This window comes from Canis lupus, chromosome 9 (genome assembly GCF_048164855.1).
Source record: "Canis lupus baileyi chromosome 9, mCanLup2.hap1, whole genome shotgun sequence".
Classification (NCBI taxonomy): domain Eukaryota; kingdom Metazoa; phylum Chordata; class Mammalia; order Carnivora; family Canidae; genus Canis; species Canis lupus.
The window spans coordinates 51,271,546-51,288,715 of record NC_132846.1 but is presented as its reverse complement, the minus strand read 5'-3'; the positions used below and the strand labels follow the sequence as shown (position 1 = coordinate 51,288,715).

At 51.8% G+C, this 17,170-nt stretch overlaps 1 long non-coding RNA gene and 1 pseudogene across 1 annotated transcript; one reads left to right on the top strand and one right to left on the bottom strand.

The window, feature by feature from the left end:
- Positions 1–1,086: 1,086 nt before the first annotated feature.
- Positions 1,087–1,508, top strand: LOC140639499 (small ribosomal subunit protein eS24 pseudogene; annotated as a pseudogene).
- Positions 1,509–3,391: 1,883 nt separating this feature from the next.
- LOC140639450 (uncharacterized) lies at positions 3,392–5,649 on the bottom strand. The gene is made up of 3 exons (XR_012036164.1): positions 5,524–5,649; positions 5,161–5,427; positions 3,392–3,873 (listed from the first exon to the last, which is right to left on the bottom strand). It is a non-coding gene; the product is annotated as an uncharacterized lncRNA (long non-coding RNA).
- Positions 5,650–17,170: the final 11,521 nt, after the last annotated feature.

The window sequence follows — 17,170 nt, the reverse complement described above, 5'->3', positions numbered from 1 at the left end:
CATCCTTCTCAGTTTCCTAGCTAGACAGGTCCCCAGTGTTATCAACTTCTTGAGTATCCTTCAAGAGATATTTCAAGCACTTGTATAAACATGTAAGTTTATGCATTATTTTTCCTCACACAAATGGTGGCGTACTTTACATAATCTTCTGCACTTCTTTTTTTCATTTAATGATCTATCTTGGGTGTATCTTTTCATATCACCACAGATAGAGTTATTTTTTGAGAAAATTTTGGCTGCATAGCATTGCATGGTTAGAAGTACCATTACTTCTGTAATCCTTTTTTTAAAAAGGGGAATTTAGATTTTCTAATATGTTGCTTATAAATGAAGCTATAACAAATACCCTCAGCCTTCTAAAGAGTCTTCTTTTTGAAGTGAAAGGAAACCTAGCTAAAATTGACTAAACCCCCCAAGCAAATGGAGTCTGAAGATTCAGGTACTGGACAAGTCTGGACTTGAGGCAGCCACTCGGTGTCCTCACAGACCTGGTTCTCTGTTCTCTGTCTTTGGAGGTGTGGCCTTTCTCTTTAGGCTCCACTGTGTTTGCTCCTCTCCCCCCTTTACCAGCTCTAGGATCTTCCCACCTGGCACAAAAAGGCTGCCATGGTTTGGGGCCTCCTCCCTCACAGCACCACTCTGTCTAAGGCAAGGGCGAACGTGTTCTCTGTAGCCTCTACAGGGGAGGAAGGAAATGACTGGTTCCAGGAAACCCAGCAAACCAGTATCTTCTTCACTGTCCTGTCACTTGCCTTTTTCATTTTAATATTATATCAGGGACATTGTTCCAAGTCAGTGTACATAACACATCTATTTCACTCTTTTTGTAATAACTTCACGTACTCAAGAGTACACAGCCAGCATGGCTTCTTTTCTCATTCTGTTCTTGATGGATATTGTGGTGTTTCCATTAAAAACAGAACAACCTGGGGACTCCTGGCTGGCTCAATCAGTGGAGCATGCGATTCTTGATCTCAGGGTTATAAGTTCGAGCCTCACGTTGGATGTAGAGATTACTCAAAAATAAAATCTTTAAAAAAGAAAAATAGCTATTTCTCCCTGGCTGCTTGAAGCCTGCCTGCCATCATGAACGACACAGTAACTCTCCAGATCAGGAAGTCCATGACCAACCGTCTACTGCAGCAGAAACAAACGCTCATTGATGTTCTTCACTCTGGAAAGGCAATAGTACCTAAGACAGGAATTAGGGAAAAACTAGCCAAAATGTACAAGACCACACCAGATGTCATTTTTGTATTTGGATACAGAACCCATTTTGGTGGTGCAAGACAACTGGCTTTGGCACGATTTATGATTCCTTGGATTATGCAAAGAAAAATGAACCCAAACATAGACTTGCAAGACATGGCCTGCATGAGAAGAAAAAGACCTCAAGGAATCAGCGAAAGGAATGCAAGAACAGAATAAAGAAAGTCAAGGGTAGGGTTGCAAAAGTCACTGTTGGCACTGGCGACAAGGGAGCTGGACATTGGACAACAGAAGGATAAAGATTGTACAGTGACTTTGTGGTGATTGGGCAGATATTTCATGAGAAGATTAATAAACTAAGAACAACAAACAAACAAAATAAAAATAAAACAACCTATAAACAATGTGCTACCTGGGCTAGCTAGGATAAACAGTTCGGTTGCTTTAATAAGGACCCACGGGGCAGCTGGGTGGCTCAGCAGTTGAGTGTCTGCCTTCAGCTCAGGGTGTGATCCTAGAGTCCCAGGATCGAGTCCCACATTGGGCTCCCTGCATGGAGCCTGATTCTCCCTTTGCCCATGTCTCTGCCTCTCTATGTGTGTCTTTCCTGAATAAATAAATAAAATCTTAAAAAAAAAAAAAAAAAGGACCACAGTAACAGGTGCTTAAACAAGATAGAAGAGATCTCTCAGGTTGTCCGTAGGGGTGTAAGCAGTACTGGGTTGCCAGGGTGCCTCTGCTCTGTCAGGGGTGCAGATCCCTTCCGTCTTCTGTCTTTGTCTACGTGGTCAAAGAGACTCAGCACCATCTCGTCTAGGTCCAGATCCCACCATTGGAAGGTGGTGGCGGGGGACAGGACAGAAGGCCCCTTACCTCTAAGTGTATATACCCCAGAAGTTGCACATCACCTTTGCTCACACCCACCAGCCAGAACTTGGCCACGTGGCCACACCTGGCTTGAGAGAGTCTGGGAAATATAATCTCTACAGTGGTAGGTGTGCGCCCCCACGAGAAGTAGGGGTTCTACTGCTACAAGAAGAGGCAGAGAAACATCTAGTATGGGATAATTAGTTGTCTCTGGTACAGCATCCTCAAACATTGATCTGCAAAGAGCCCTATATTTTTGTAGGATGGAATTCTCTTGGATACCCTCCAAAATGCTTCTAGCAGTATATGCTCCCACTGGCAGCCCTCGGACTCTTGCTTTTTGCTTTCCCATGCACTTTGCCACTGCTGCAGCCAGCACAGTCTGGCTGTGAGCTTACGTGGGCCCTGCTGGCCGCGCCCACCGCAGGGGCCTGGGGCTGTGCCTGTTCCTCTGCAGGTCACTAACTAACCCTGTGGCCTTGGCTGTCCTCAGGTTCTTATTCTGCAAAATTAGGATTTTTTAAAAATTAAGGTGTTAAAAAAAAAAATTAAGGTGTTAAAGGCCACCTGGGTGGCTCAGTGGTTGAACATCTGCCTTTGGCTCCGGTCATGATCCTGGGGTCCTGGGATCGAGTCCTGCTTTGGCCTCCCTGCAGGGAGCCTGCTCCTCCCTCTGCCTATGTCTCTGCCTCTCTGTCTCTGTGTCTCTCATGAATAAAAAAAAAAATTAAGATGTTAAGAATCTCACTTCTCTTCCAGTTTGAGAGTTAGTTCCATGATTAAGGGCAGTGTGGCTATGGGAGAGGCAGCTTGCTTTGGCAGAAACGGCATCTAGAAAGAGGAAGGTAATGTTCTCACCCTGCATGTCAGCAGAACACACGCAGGTGGTCAGGATTCAGATCTTGACATGTCTCTAGAAGCCAACAAACTGGATTGTGGTCAGAGGAGAGCCACTGAGGGAGAAATGGGCCCGTGAAGAGAGGGGAAAGAATGGAAAGAAATGGGAGCTTTAATCTGGGGAGAGGAGACTGGGGGAGAGGAGGAGGCAGGGCACACCTGGACTGGCTCTTGAAGGGGAGTGGGGGCACTGGTCATATTGTGTGTTGCCTCCAGGAGGAGCAGCATAACAGTAAGTAGAATTGATTTATAGGGCAGCAGGTTTGGGCACAAAAGAAGAAATAATCTCTTTCTCTCTCTCCTGTAAATTTTGTTTTTAAAAATCATTTTATTTTATTTTTTTCATCATATGCATACTCTTTAATCCCCAGCCCTTATGTCACCCATCTCCTCCCCACCTCCCCCTAGTAACTATCAGTTTGTTCTTAGCGTTAGAGTCTGTTTCTGGTTTGTCTTTCTTTCTTTTTTTTTTTCTTTACTGTTTCTTAAACCTCACATACGAGTAAAATCATATGGTATTTGTCTTTCTCTGACTTATTGTGCTTAGCATAAAACTCTCTAGCTCCATCCATGTTGTGGCAAATGTCAAGATTTTATTCTTTTTTATGGTTGAGTAATATTCCATTGTGTGTGTATGTGTATACCACTTTTTTTTTTTAAGATTTTATTTATTCATTCATGAGAGACACACAGAGAGAGGCAGAGACACAGGCAGAGGGAGAAGCGGGCTCCCTGCAGGGAGCCCAAAGCTGGACTCGATCCCAGGCCTCCAGGATCACACCCTGGGCCGAAGGCAGGCGCTAAACTGCTGAGCCACCCAGGGATCCCGAGGTGATGGCTTATTACAGTTTTGATTTGCGTTCCCTGAGGATGAGTGATGTTGAACATCTCTTCATATGTCTGTTGGCCAAAAGAAATGATCTTTTAAAAAATGTAAAGACATGTAAATAATACTAGGCTGAAAAGGGAAGAGGCTATTTGGGGCCTCGAGGACTGTTTTGAGCTGGCCTGGCCTCAGGTGGCTCTTCTCTTTGCTTCTTACCCCCCCAGCCTCAAAGCCAGACTGTTCTTTGTCACTGTCCCTCGGCTACCACCAAGACTACTCCTGCCGTGGCTCACAAATGTCCTCCTTTTGCTCTGTCTCTTGGAAGCTCTTCTGGTCTCGCCACACCTGGCAGCCACCCCATTGACCACACGCTCCTTGAAGCATTGGGTTCCCTTTCTTGTAGCTTTTTTTCTGCTCCTTCTCTGCCAGGGGCTTCCTACTGCAGGACGCCCTGTCTTCCTACTGTACAGCTCACCTCACCTTCTATTAGCTCTGGGTGTAGGAGGCCACTCATCTAGAACTCCACCCAGCCCCTGGTCAGGGGCCCAGAGTACTGTGAGCAGTGGCCTAGCACCCCACAGACACCTGGCATTCAACCTGTCTCAGAAGGACCTCGTCTTCTCTGTCCTGCACCTCGCATACCTCCAAAGTCTTCCTCCTGCAGGGAACAGAGAGCCACCGCTCATGCAGAGATACCACTGACTGACCTCTCTGGGCCTGGTCTTGCCCTTCAACTCTGTTCTGTGAGGTTTTTTGTTTTTGCTTTTTCTTTTTTTTTTAAGATTTTATTTGGGCAGCCCTGGTGGCTCAGCGGTTTAGCACCGCCTTCAGCCCAGCGTGTGATCCTGGAGACCCGGATCGAGTCCCACGTCAGGCTCCCTGCATGGAGCCTGCTTCTCCCTCTGCCTGTGTCTCTGCCTCTCTCTCTCTCTGTGTGTCTCTCATGAATAAATAAATAAAATCTTTTTAAAATATTATTTATTTACTTGAGAGAGAGAGAGCAAGAAAGCACAAGCAGGGGGAGCAACATGCAGAGGGAGAGGGAGAAGCAGGCTTCCTACTGAGCAAAGCCTGATGTGGGGCTTGATCCCTGGATCCTGGGATCACCATCTGCCTGAAAGCAGATGTTCTATCGACTGAGCCACCAGCTGCCTCTCATTCTGTGCATTATGTTGCTCTGGCTTCAGACCCTTCCATGGCACCCCATCACCGCAGGACAGAGTCCAAAGGGCTTAGCAGGTTGTTAAGGTCTTTTTAGAGTTGGTTCCTTCTACCTTCGAGACCCCAGCTCCTTGGGCCAATCCCCCCTCCCCCCACCGCGGTGGGCTCCAGCCAGCCTCCCCCAACAGGGCACCACTCACAGGCCTGAGAAGGCTCTTCCCTTCCTTCTGGTGAACAGCCAACCCCAGGTCAGCCTTCAGGCCTCAGTAGAGGCTTCTGTTCTCGCCCAGGGAGCCCTCCCCAGCTGCCAGGCTGTCCCTCGCTATGCGCCTCTCTAGCACATGCATCTGGCCGCAGAGGGTTGGTCTACTGTTTTTAATTGCTTGATTGCACTTCGGTATCACTCAGGCTTCTAGAACCATGTGTGCAGGGCCCTCGCGCGTGTTGTTATCGCTGCAACTTGAAGCCTGGAAGAGAATACATTGCATAAATATCTGTTGACTACCGCTGAGTCAAGACCTGACTAATGGGGTGCCGCCCAGGGCTTCGGCAATGGCCCTCACCTTGAGGACAGGCCAGGGCGCTGAGCTCCGGGGTAAGGAGCTGACAGAGAAGTGAGAGTGGCTGAAAAGTGAAAGTGAAGCTGACTGGAGAGGAGGGAGCCCCAGAGGGCCCAGCCTGGGGAGGAGGGGCCAGGCCAAGAGTTCACTGAACCCAGTCCGGCGAGGGAGTCAGGCTGGGCTGGCGCGGGGTCGGGATGGGAGGGGGCGCTGTGGGCGGGGAGATGAGCAGACTGCGTAGACAGAACCTGGGTTTTGTAATTAGTCATTGCCCCCTGGGGTGAGGCTGGGAGTTTTCACCGGAGGTGGGTAGACCAGATTTGCAAAATGACAAACAGGGGCTAACCACCAGCTCGGGCCACCACCGTGGGGCTTCCAGGCCTGGTAGCAGAAGTTGAGCTTTCTAGTTTTTTCTCTGTTCCTCCCCACTACATTCAAAATTCTACCAATTCTACCAAATAGTGAAACTGGGAGTGGAAGGCATCTGAGGAGGACTTACCAAAGACCAAACCTACCTTTTTGATCTCCCAGGCTGACCTCTGAGTCTCCACCTGTCCTTACAACAGAAACTGGGGACATGGGGGCACTTGCCACTTGGAAGCCTCAGCAAGTGACCCTTGCATCCAAAGATCTTTTTTTTTTTAATTTTTTTATTTTTAATTTATTTTTTATTGGTGTTCAATTTACTAGCATACAGAATAACCCCCAGTGCCCGTCACCCATTCACTCCCACCCCCCGCCCTCCTCCCCTTCTACCACCCCTAGTTCGTTTCCCAGAGTTAGCAGTCTTTACGTTCTTTTTAAAAAAAAATATTTACTTATTCATGAGAGACACACAGAGAGAGGCAGAGACACAGGCAGAGGGAGAAGCAGGCTCCATGCACGGAGCCTGACGTGAGACTCGACCCTGGGTCTTCAGGATCAAGCCCCGGGCCGAAGGCTGTGCTAAACTGCTGAGCCACCCAGGCATCCCTAAAGATTTATTTATTTATTTGAGAGAGAGAGAGATACAGGGAAGGGCAGAAGGAGAGAGAATCCCAAGCAGACTCACGCGGCGCTGAGCTCAACTTGGAGCTCGATCCCACAACCCTGAGATTATGACCTGAGCAGAAACCAAGAGTCACATGCTCAATCGACTGCTCCACTTAGGTGCCCCAAAGGCAGTGGTTTTCAATGTTTAAAACCATGACCTGGGCAGCCCCGGTGGCGCAGTGGTTTAGTGCCACCTGCAACCCAGAGTGTGATCCTGGAGACCTGGGATCGAGTCCCATGTTGGGCTCCCTGCGTGGAGCCTGCTTCTCCCTCTGCCTGTGTCTATGCACCTCTCTCTCTCTCTCTCTCTCTCTGTGTCTCTCATGAATAAATAAATAAAATCTTTAAAAAAATGAAATAAAAAAACCATGACCTACAAGAAATGCATTTCTCATCTCAATCCATTACTCTGATGAGCATTTACATATATATATGTATATGCTGACACAAAAGTTTTATGCAACTAGACATTCCTTTTTATATATGTAGCCTGTGCTGATGCTTTCCCATTCTATTATTCTTTTTAAGATTTTATTATTTATTTATTCGTGAGAGACACAGAGAGAGGCAGAGGGAGAAACAGGGATCCTCCCTGAGCTGAAAGTAGATGCTCAACCACTGAGCCACCCAGGCATCCCTATTCTATCTCTTTTTTAGAAAATTCTGGGTGCAATCCACTAAATTGATTTCATGACCCATTAATGGGTCTCAACCCACCATCGAAGAACGCTGCTCTAGATGGAGGAGTCAGTTCTTCACTCTGCTGGTCTTCAGCTCTTGACAGCTAGAATTGAGCCCCAGTTTCTTGAGTTTCTTCCCTCCGTGTTCCCCTTACAAATACACCCTGTACCAGACCTCTAGTCCCACGCCGCCACCATCATCAGGTTATCAGATCTGTTCTGATCAGACTTCCTCTGATGGCCCCAGACCCCGCTCCTCACAGACAGAGCTAAGCCTAACATCCCAGGAGGGCCACCAGGTTCATATCTGTAGGCTGCTTTCAGCTGTAAGAATACTGCAAGAATAAAATAAACTTCAAGGGGTTAATCACATCACACAAGCAGGAAGCCCAGAGGTAGGTGGCTCCAAAGCTGGATAATTAAGTGATCACATGGCCTTCCATTTATTTCCCAGTTGCCATCCACCAACCTTTGGAAATGCCTTTCTCTACCTTGGTCTCAGTGTGACAAGCATGCTATGTTAAGGGGCTTTTGTGGGTAGCAGGAGAAGGGAAGGGTGGAGCCCGGGTTTCAGCTGGCTGGGTAAGAGAGTGAGTCACCCAGTGGCTGGGCCCCTTCAGCCCCATGTAAGGACAGACCATAGCCGCCCACTGCCCGCCTGGACTGTGTCTGGACAGAAATGGGCATGTCTGCTTTGCAAGGGGCCCCACCTCATGCTCGGATAACCCCATCATGAATCAAGAAGTCCAGAGATGCTTATCAAACCCCTTCTCTCCACGAGTCACAGGCCCTAAAAAGCAGAAATGACTCCTGCCTTCACCTACAGATCCACGCCAGAGCTGAGCAGAGAACCCAACATTCCGTCTCTACCTCAGGGCTGGATACCTTGGAGCTGGAATAAAAGAAGCTCTCTGGTGCCCCCTCATCCTTTGGACTTTTTCTAAGTCCTATCTCCAGCACCCAGACCTTTTCTGTCCACCTGCCCCTTGTCTGCTGGTTTCTCCAGGGAGAGCTGGAGGCAGGGCTGGGGTGGGGGTGTGGTACTGGTGGAGCCTCCACCACTGTCTCAGGCTTTGGTGGTAACCGATAGCATACCCCAACCATGATCCATGTCTAGTAGCACCTAGGACGGTGTGTGAGCCGTGAAGGAACCTGAGATCAACCTCCATTTTAGAGATGTGGACTCTCAGGTCCAGAGAGGGGTAGTGATTCGCCCAATGCCACACAGCTAGTTAGCAGCAGGAGCATGAAGTAGGGTCTCCTGCCCTCCAAAGCCTCCATTCTCACTGTTCCCACCTGCCTGGTCCCTGGTTTGCTTTCTAGTTGGCTCTACCCTCTACTCTCTGAACCCAGAACCAAGTCTAGGGAGCGACTCTGAAGTGTGAGGCTGCCCAATCCATGCTCTCCTGCCAGTGGGGGAAGGCCCTGTGTCCCTCTCCCAAGCTGGTTTGCATCTCCTGCTAGATAAAGCAAAAGGACGGAATGAGAATCCACACCGCAGGCCTAGAGATAATAAATACTAACCCTTCTGAATAAAGTCCTACTTTCAACGAAGGGGAACAGGGCTTGGCAGGCTCTGGGAAGAATTTGCTCCAGGAGCTGGTGCTAGGGAGGGTGTGGTGCCAATCTGTGTGGGAGCTCTGCCTGTGGGCAGAGAGGGAGGGCCCACGGGGGTATGTGCTCGTGCATACGTGTGTGCAGGAAGAAGGTGGGTGGCGTAGACATCCAGGGGAGTGCTGGACTGGGGAGTTGGAATGCCAGAGTTCTCTCTGCCACATGTTAGCCCTGTGACCTTGGAAAAGCTTCAGTGTTCCCAGCTGCCAAATGGGGATGTTAAGAAACCCCTTCCTAGGGTTATTAAGAAGATCCAAACAAGTGGATGGCTGTGAGTGGGCTCCCAGGGACGCAGCATGAGGCTGTTGTGGGATTGAAGTTGGACGAGTCGTCTTGCTCCCCTTGGGTCTTCGCTGGAGCTGAGGGTGTCAGGCAGTATTTGGTCTGGGGAAGGGCAAGGCAGGGCAGGGCAGGGCAGGACAGAGCACAGTGGCTCCAAGCCCCTCTCCTGTGACTTCCTCCCTTACTTCCTTGGCTGCCCTAGGCAGCACTAAATCAGGTCACCACTTGTCTCTCCTTGCAGTGGCTGTCATGCAGGCGGCTCCTGCCCAGCTCCCAATCCAGGTCACTGGCTCCCACACCCCTCCCTTCCCCAGCAGCCAAGGAGACAGCCTCAGTGCTTTTGTTCTTAAGTGCTGCTCATTAGACCCTGGCTGTGTGCCTGACACTGGGCCCATTGCTCTAAGAAGAAATAAGAGGCCCCCTTTGCAGCGTGCGATATGCCAGCCTCCATCACGAGATTGTCTCCCGGAGGGAGATAGGATCACTTCTATTTTATAAGTGAAGAAACTGAGGCTCAAAAAGAAAAAAAAAAAAAAAAAAAAAGAAAGAAACCGAGGCTCAAAAGGTGAGTATTTCCATCCAGGTCACCCAGCTGGCAAGGGCAGAAGCAAGGTTGAAACCTAGATCTGGCTGATTGCCGAGCCTGTGCTTTTAATCCCCAAGGTCCTGTGTTTCGAAGACAGGAGGCAGAGGGTGCAGGGCAGGCCGGAGCTGGGGGGACCTGGGGAGGAGAGGTGGGGCTCACGCTGAGACTAAGCCGAGGTCCGAGGGGAGCATACGGGGACAGAGGCCCGGAAGGGGGAAAGGCCTGCGGCGTGATGGGGAAGCACACACACTCACCCAGACACACACACACACACACAATGGAAAACACCCAGACACACGCAGACACACTGGAAAGAGGCTGGCAAACACCCAAGCACCCGCAGCACCGGCGCACACAGAAAAGACACACGCGCAGACCCAGCTGCACACAAAAGACACACAGGGACCCAGAAATGCACACCCATGTTGATACACATCAGAGACGCGCACAGACCCAGTGACACTCCGACTCCTACACAAACACCCACACACACGCGATCTGGAGGGAAGGGAGGGGAGAGCCAGGGCCGCCTCCTCCAAGGCGAAGGGAAAAGCCTTCCCCAGAAGTGCTGAGTCAGCAGCGGGTGACAAATGAGCCTCCGGGGCGCGGCGGCTGGCGGAGAGCACTTAGCATGCGGAGCGCGTGCGTGCCAGCGCCAGCCCGGCCGGCGAGGGGGCAGGAGGCCCCAGGCTGCCTGCTCAGGGGGAGGCCCCGGGGAGGAAGTGACTCACTTTGACTTTGCAAAGCCGGACTTTGCAGCCCAAGGTCACACAGCAGGCGCTGCCAGCCCGCTTCCTGCGGGGAGGAGGGGAGGCGGGGAGGCCCGGTGGGTCAGGCCTGGGAGAGGCTGGACGCAGGTGGGACGGAGGCTGGAGGCCGGGCGCTGGCCCTTGGCCCTTCCCAGTGTCCCGGCCCCGCAGGCCGGGACAGACAGGGGACCCTGGGCTCCGAGCCTGGCTCCGAGCCGGAGTCTGGGTGCGGAGATCCTGGGGGTCCGTCATAAACCCTCGTCTCCACACCCCAACGTCCACACTGGAATCTAGGAAAGGGGCCATCGCGGCAGGCCTGGGTGGTCGCAGCCACCCCCTGGCCTGGCTCTTCTGCCCTCTGACTTTTGTTATTTATTCTTCAGGAAGCAGCCAGCAAGGTCTTTCTTTTCAAGACATCAATCACATCATTTCCTCCAATGGCTTTCCCCTGCACTTAAAATAAATTCAACTCTTCGTCGTTGGTAACGTCTTTCAATCAGGCCACTCTTGACCCTGGAAGGAAGAACTGTTAAAAAGGACATGAGGGCCACATGGGACCCGGGGCATCCCTGGCCCACAGCCCTACCCTGGACCTGTGTCCACCTCCTGTGTCCTCACCCCTGGCTTTGCAGGACCGACAGGCCCTAATCTCAGCAGAAATGAGATAAACTCAGAGCGTCTCAAAGATGTTGTCACTCTCCATGCAATTACTTTGTGTGAGCCCCTTTATAGCATTCGCTGCTATCTGGGCTTATCTTTTTTATTTGTTTACTTCCATTTTTTTCTGTCCACGCCCCCCTTTCCATAAAAGCTTCTTGATAGCAAAGACCTGTTCTATCCCGTGGGACTATGCTGTGTCCCTAGTACCTGGAAGATTGTTTGGGACATAGTGGTGCTAAGAAACATTTGAGATGTGGTGTGCTGATGAGGGCCAGGCCTGAACGGGCACACATGATTGCAAAAAAAACAGAAAGAGACAGCACATGTGTCCCTAGGGACATGCGGGCAAGGAGCGGAACAGAGCCTGCCGGGGAGTGCTCGTGTGGAGGGCCTACAGGAGCTATGGTAGGGGTAGCCACGGCCCCTAAAACCAGCCAGAAGGCTTCAGAGTATTCCAGGCCTAGCTGAGAATTCCCGCCCTCTAGGTTGCTAGCTTCACGTCTTTAGGCCAGTTATTTACAATCTAGAAAATGAGAATGAAGACACTCTCTCTTCCAGGTGATGGAGGGCTCTGGGGCCCCTCCCAGAGGTCATGGCCTCTCCATGTGAGGTCCTAAGACACGTGGCTCTACCAGAGAAGCCAGAAATGGAGAATTCTTTTCCTTAGGAATGTCCCTGGAAGATGCCATCTGTGTTTCCACTCCAGGCCCTGCCAGGCCCTCTACCTCAGTTTCCTCCTAGGTTACAGAGATCGAGCAGGGCTTCCCTCCTCAAAGGTGGACCTCTAGGGACAGTGGGAAAGTTTGGCAAAATAGAAACACTACCAGGTGCTCATGTCTTGGCTCTATGGTTTGGTGGCCTCTAAGCTGGTGGACTTTTTTTCTTCTGTTTGTTGACTCCTGTCTTTTCCATCCCCACCGTCCCACAATGAGGATCCAGTAAGATAATCATCACGATGATGCTTTGGAAAGTATGCCTACTGGAGGAATGTAAGGGAGTATTCTTAGCTGAGATTTACTCAGGGATGTGGGGCGCAGAAAGCTGCTGAAGCCCCTTTCTCTCTATTCCCAAGGGCCAGTCTTTCTGACACCCCAGCCTCCATCCCATCTTTGTGAACTGATGCAGCAGCCCCTGGCATGGCTGTTTGTGCTTTGGTGGAAAAATAGAAAAGGAAAGTGGCCCTGGAGGGTGGAGGGTAGCCCTCAGGAGCCTGCGCCTCCTGCTACCTGTCTGCAGAGGAACCCCAGGAAGGAAGGACAGCTGCTTGCCCCCAGGTCCCCTGCCCTGTGCTGCTTGCACCATCCGGGGCTGGTTCTGTGCCTGGGGTCCTTCCTGCTGCAGTTCCAGGCAGGGCAGGCTGTCTGGGCAGCAAGTGGGTGGCCTGAGGCTACTCTTCCCCAGTCTTCTGTCCTGACTCAAACTCCCTCATGGGTGAGAGGAGGGGAGAGAAAGCCTTACAGTCAGAAGTTGTCCCTGTGGGATGTGTCAGCATCTGGAGTAGTCAGTTCTGTCTCAGAATGCTGCCTCAGCAAAGGTTTCCCTCTGAGGGCTCCCAGCAGGGCTTCTTGAGGGTGTCACTGGGAGGCCGAAGGTATGGGTGTGGGTGGAGGAAAGTGAGAGGAACAAGACAATAGCATTGACCAGCCTCAAATAGTAACCACAGGCCAGGCCCCATGCCAGGTAATTTGGCCACCTGGGAAAGCTCTGGGTGCCTCGGATCAGCCTGTGAAAAATCCCGTGCCATTGGCCTGTCTCCATTCATCCATTTATTCCACAAATAGTTTTTGAATGCCCTCTGTGTGCAGGCACTGTTCTAGACACAGGGACACAGCTATAGAAATAGATTGAAGGGATCCCTGGGTGGCGCAGCGGTTTGGCGCCTGCCTTTGGCCCAGGGCGCGATCCTGGAGACCCGGGATCGAATCCCACATCGGGCTCCCGGTGCATGGAGCCTGCTTCTCTCTGCCTGTGTCTCTGCCTCTCTCTCTCTCTCTCTCTCTCTGTGACTAACATAAATAAATAAAAATTAAAAAAAAAGAAAAAAAGAAATAGATTGAAAAAGAAATGCTTGTCTTCATGGAGCTTCCATTCTAGTGGAGGGAAAACAGTCAACAACCAAAAGACAGAGGTGGGGTGGTATGTCAGCTGGTGATAAAGAGGGGAGGAGGATGCGGTGTTGGAGTCGGGACAGGTTTGTGATTTGAAGTAGAGAGGGTGGGGAAGGCTTTGCTGAGAAGGTGGCTCTGATTCTGATTCAGTAAGTTTCCTTTTTTTTTTTTTTTTTAAGATTTTATTTATTCATGAGAGACCCACAGAGAGAGGCAGAGACATAAGCAGAAGGAGAAGTAGGCTCCCTGCAGGAAGGCCGAAGGGGGACCCAATCCCAGGACCAGGGGTTCAGGCCCTGAGCCAAAGGCAGAGGCACAACCACTGAGCCACCCAGGTGCCCTGATTCAATAAATTTCTTTAACCTGCACAAAAGTCAAGGACGTGGGTATGAATAGTCATCTCTATGAAGGACAAAGAGATCAAGCCCCAAGGATGAATCCAAGGTCAAACGGCTGGGAAGGGGGAGGAACTGAAATCTGAGCTCAGGCTCTGTCTGTGCTTGTAACCACCACAGAGTATTGGGCGCAGAAAGAGAGGACAGAATGGAAGGGGAAAGGGGAATAAAGGGCGTATGGGGGCCTTGCAATGGTGGCCATCTGTTTTCCAAACTGAAAATCAGGACATGACCTGAAAAGATTTTCCTGTTGCTCATAATGAGAGTGGCCGTCTGGGAGAGGCAGTTTGGATGCTGGCCTGAAGGGTGGGATTTCTGAGACATTCCAGTGGCTTTTGGGCTCACGAGGCAGTCCAAGGGTAGGGCATTGCCATGGCAACCCCAGCCTGGCCTGGGGGCCAAGAGGCTGGTGCAGGGCCACATGGCAGAGAAGCCGCGCTGGGCACGGGCCCAAGACACTGCAGGCCAAGGGGGTGGCCAATGCTGAGGAGGTGGTGGAAAGGGGAGAGGGGGATGACCAGCAGCCCACTCTCTGGGCCAGTTGGGAGGCTGGGCTGGCAGATTCCCAGAAGCCCCCTGGTGAGATTGTGTGAGGTTTAAGGGGCAAGAACCCAGGCTTTCCTGTTAGACAAGTCTGAGTCGAATCCTCCCCCTCTCTGGCCCTGGGCAAGTCACACAACTCTGATGAGCTTGTTTCCCCATCTGCAAAATGGGGATAATAACTCGTCTCATAGGATAGTTGCAAAGATTATCACGTATTGAGATAATGCATGAACTGCGGTTGGCATATTGCAGGCTCAATACATGATTACTGTGGTTTCCCTCCACCCAGTAGGGCGTTGGGGGCATGCCAAGATGGTAAGCCGGGTGGGAAACGGATGACCCAGTCAACCAGGGCAGTTGCGGATTCCCAGCCAAGCCCCGCACGTGGGCTGGGGCTTGGTCAGCAACACCAGAACAATACCCTTCCCAAACAGCTGGCCCCACCACACAGGTCCTCCCTCCCTAACCCCCTCCACTTTACAGCCCCAGTGCCTGGCCCACAGGTCTTTCCACCCCTGCGTCCTAGGAGCTCCATGGACCCATGGTGCCCTGTGTGCAGGTGGGCGGCGAGGTGCCCCTGAGGAGGAACAGAGGCATTCCCATCCTTCCTGCCAGGTGCCACCTTCCTGTCTGCCCTGCCGTCTGAGCCTTCCAGCAAACCCACCGTCGCTCGCACTGTTGCTTCTGGAAGATTGTCCTTAAAGAAAGGAAAGAACCAGAAGGAACATGGGATGCCTGGGTAGCTCAGGGGTTGAGTGTCTGCCTTCGGCTCAGAACGTGATCCTGGAGTTCTGGGATCGAGTCCCACATCGGGCTCCCTGCGTGGAGCCTGCTTCTCCCTCTGCCTGTGTCTCTGCCTCTCTCTGTGTGTCTCTCATGAATAAATAAATAAAAATCTTAAAAAAAAAAAAAAAAAGAACCAGAAGGAACTTGAGAGGCTTTGGCATCCATCCCCTGCCCCCGTCACCACTTCTGTGGGCTGAGCTGCACCCCTCTGGCCATGGGCATGACAGAGTCAAGGATGGCTTGAATCCCCCCAGCTTTTACCAATAGCTCACCACCCTGCGACCTTGAGCATCCTCTCTGGGCCTCCTTTCCATCATGTGTAGAGTGGGGGACACAGACTAGACCGTCTCTGAGGTCTAACTGGCCCTCATCCATGTGCTCCCTCATCCACGGCACTTAGCGCTGCCTGACATAAGCTCTGCTCTCCTTGTCCACTGCCTTCCTCCATGCCAGGTCCCCCAGGGCAAGCTTTCTGTTCGTTCTGTCCCCTGCTATATCCCTGCCACCTATAAGAGGGCACGGCGGGCGGCAGAAGCTTGCATCTGTCCCTGTCCTGGAATGAAGTGAAGGGGTGATGCGAGGCACTTGCAGGGGAGCATGGTGTCTAAGTTGTAGACAAGGTGAGGAGAATTCACGGGGAATGGCGCAGCCTCCCACAGCCAACAGCAGGGAAAGCGCTGGGTGCGAGGGAGCCAGGCCCGGCCTAGCTGTGGAATAGGCTGACAGCACGGAGCTGTGGCCTTCGGAGCAGGAAAACAGCTACTGCCAACCCACGGTTCCAAGGTTCCAAGTGAGCGGGAATAAAGACCCCCACGTCCTTCTCCTGCCTCTTATTTCCTGCTGCAGCTTCTCGTTGGCTGAACCCATCCAGAGGCCAGACAGCGAGAGAGCTCTGTGACCCAGTCAGGCTCTTGGCCACAGAGAGAGTAGAAGAGGGTGGACTGGGCACCGCGAGTGAGCGAGGGACATGGAACATTCCACACAGCACGCGATAGACACTTGCTGAGCGTTTGCTCTGTGCTATAGCATCTGTACACCAGAGACAAACATGTGCTATGAGGGTTCACAGAGCAAGGTCTCTCCCCTCTCCAGGAGGCACAGACCTGTCCAGACTGGATCTTGAAAAGCCTCTCTTCCCTCTGCCTGGGGTGGGGGTGAGGGGGTGTCTCCTCCCTAAATGTAATGGGGGGGGGCAGCAAGTAGTTAAATCAGGCTGATTTGCAAAATCACACTGACAAATGGAAATGAGGGAGGCTGGGAGTGAGAGGGAGGGCTGGGCTTAGGAAGAGGTTCTAGAGGGTCTGGGGGATGGGAACTGTTTGCTGAGCCATGAAGGAGCCCAAAGGAAGGTGACCTTGAAGCTGGATTCAGGCTCCAGGGTTTGAAGGGTTCAAATCCTACCCCTTCACTCATTTTCCTTGATACCGTGATTCTATTTCATCATCTACACAAGCAAGGGGGGAGGGAGGGTGGGGGGAGGGGAGGGCGGGTGATAAATAGGCCATAGGAATTTTGTGCGGATTAAACCAGAATCTGTGAGAAGGGCTTAGCACGGAGTCTGGGCACACGGTGCACACTGGTATTATAATTAGAGACAAGGGCCGCCCCCCCAACCCCCACCATTCCATTTCTCACGACGAAGGATCTCCACCCCCTCTCCAGCTCCATTTAATTCTGAATGTTTTAGGTCATTCTATGCCTGGCCTTCTGCCAAGGCTCTGACAAAGACAGGAGTTTCTGCTCATTCATCCTAATGCAAGTTCCTGCGTTTATGATAATAGGGAAAAAAATGCATGAAAGGGCTCGCTGCCTGTGGAGGGGAAATCTGCTTAGAATTGAAAATCGGAGTCCTTCCTTGGCCTGGCTTTCCCCTCCCAGCGCTTTGGCAAAGACTGCAGAGAGGAGGGTGGCTGGGAAGAAGAGGAAGGGGAGGAAATGCCGGGGGAGGAGGAAGAGCCGGCCAAAGAGGACCGGGGAGGGGGGTGCAGGGGCAAGGCCCTGGCTCACTGGGGTGACTGGGTTTCAGGGTGGCTGAGGAAGCTTGCCAAAAAGGCAGAGAGAAAAGGCCAGGCCCCGTGTGGCGCGGTGCGCGGTTTCCATGGCGACACCAGCTGCTGCCTGCGCTGGGCTGGGCGCTGGCTGGCTCCTTCTGCGGGGCCTCGTCTGCCACCACATGGTTACCCAGCTCGGTGAGAAGGAAAAATCTGATGGGTTG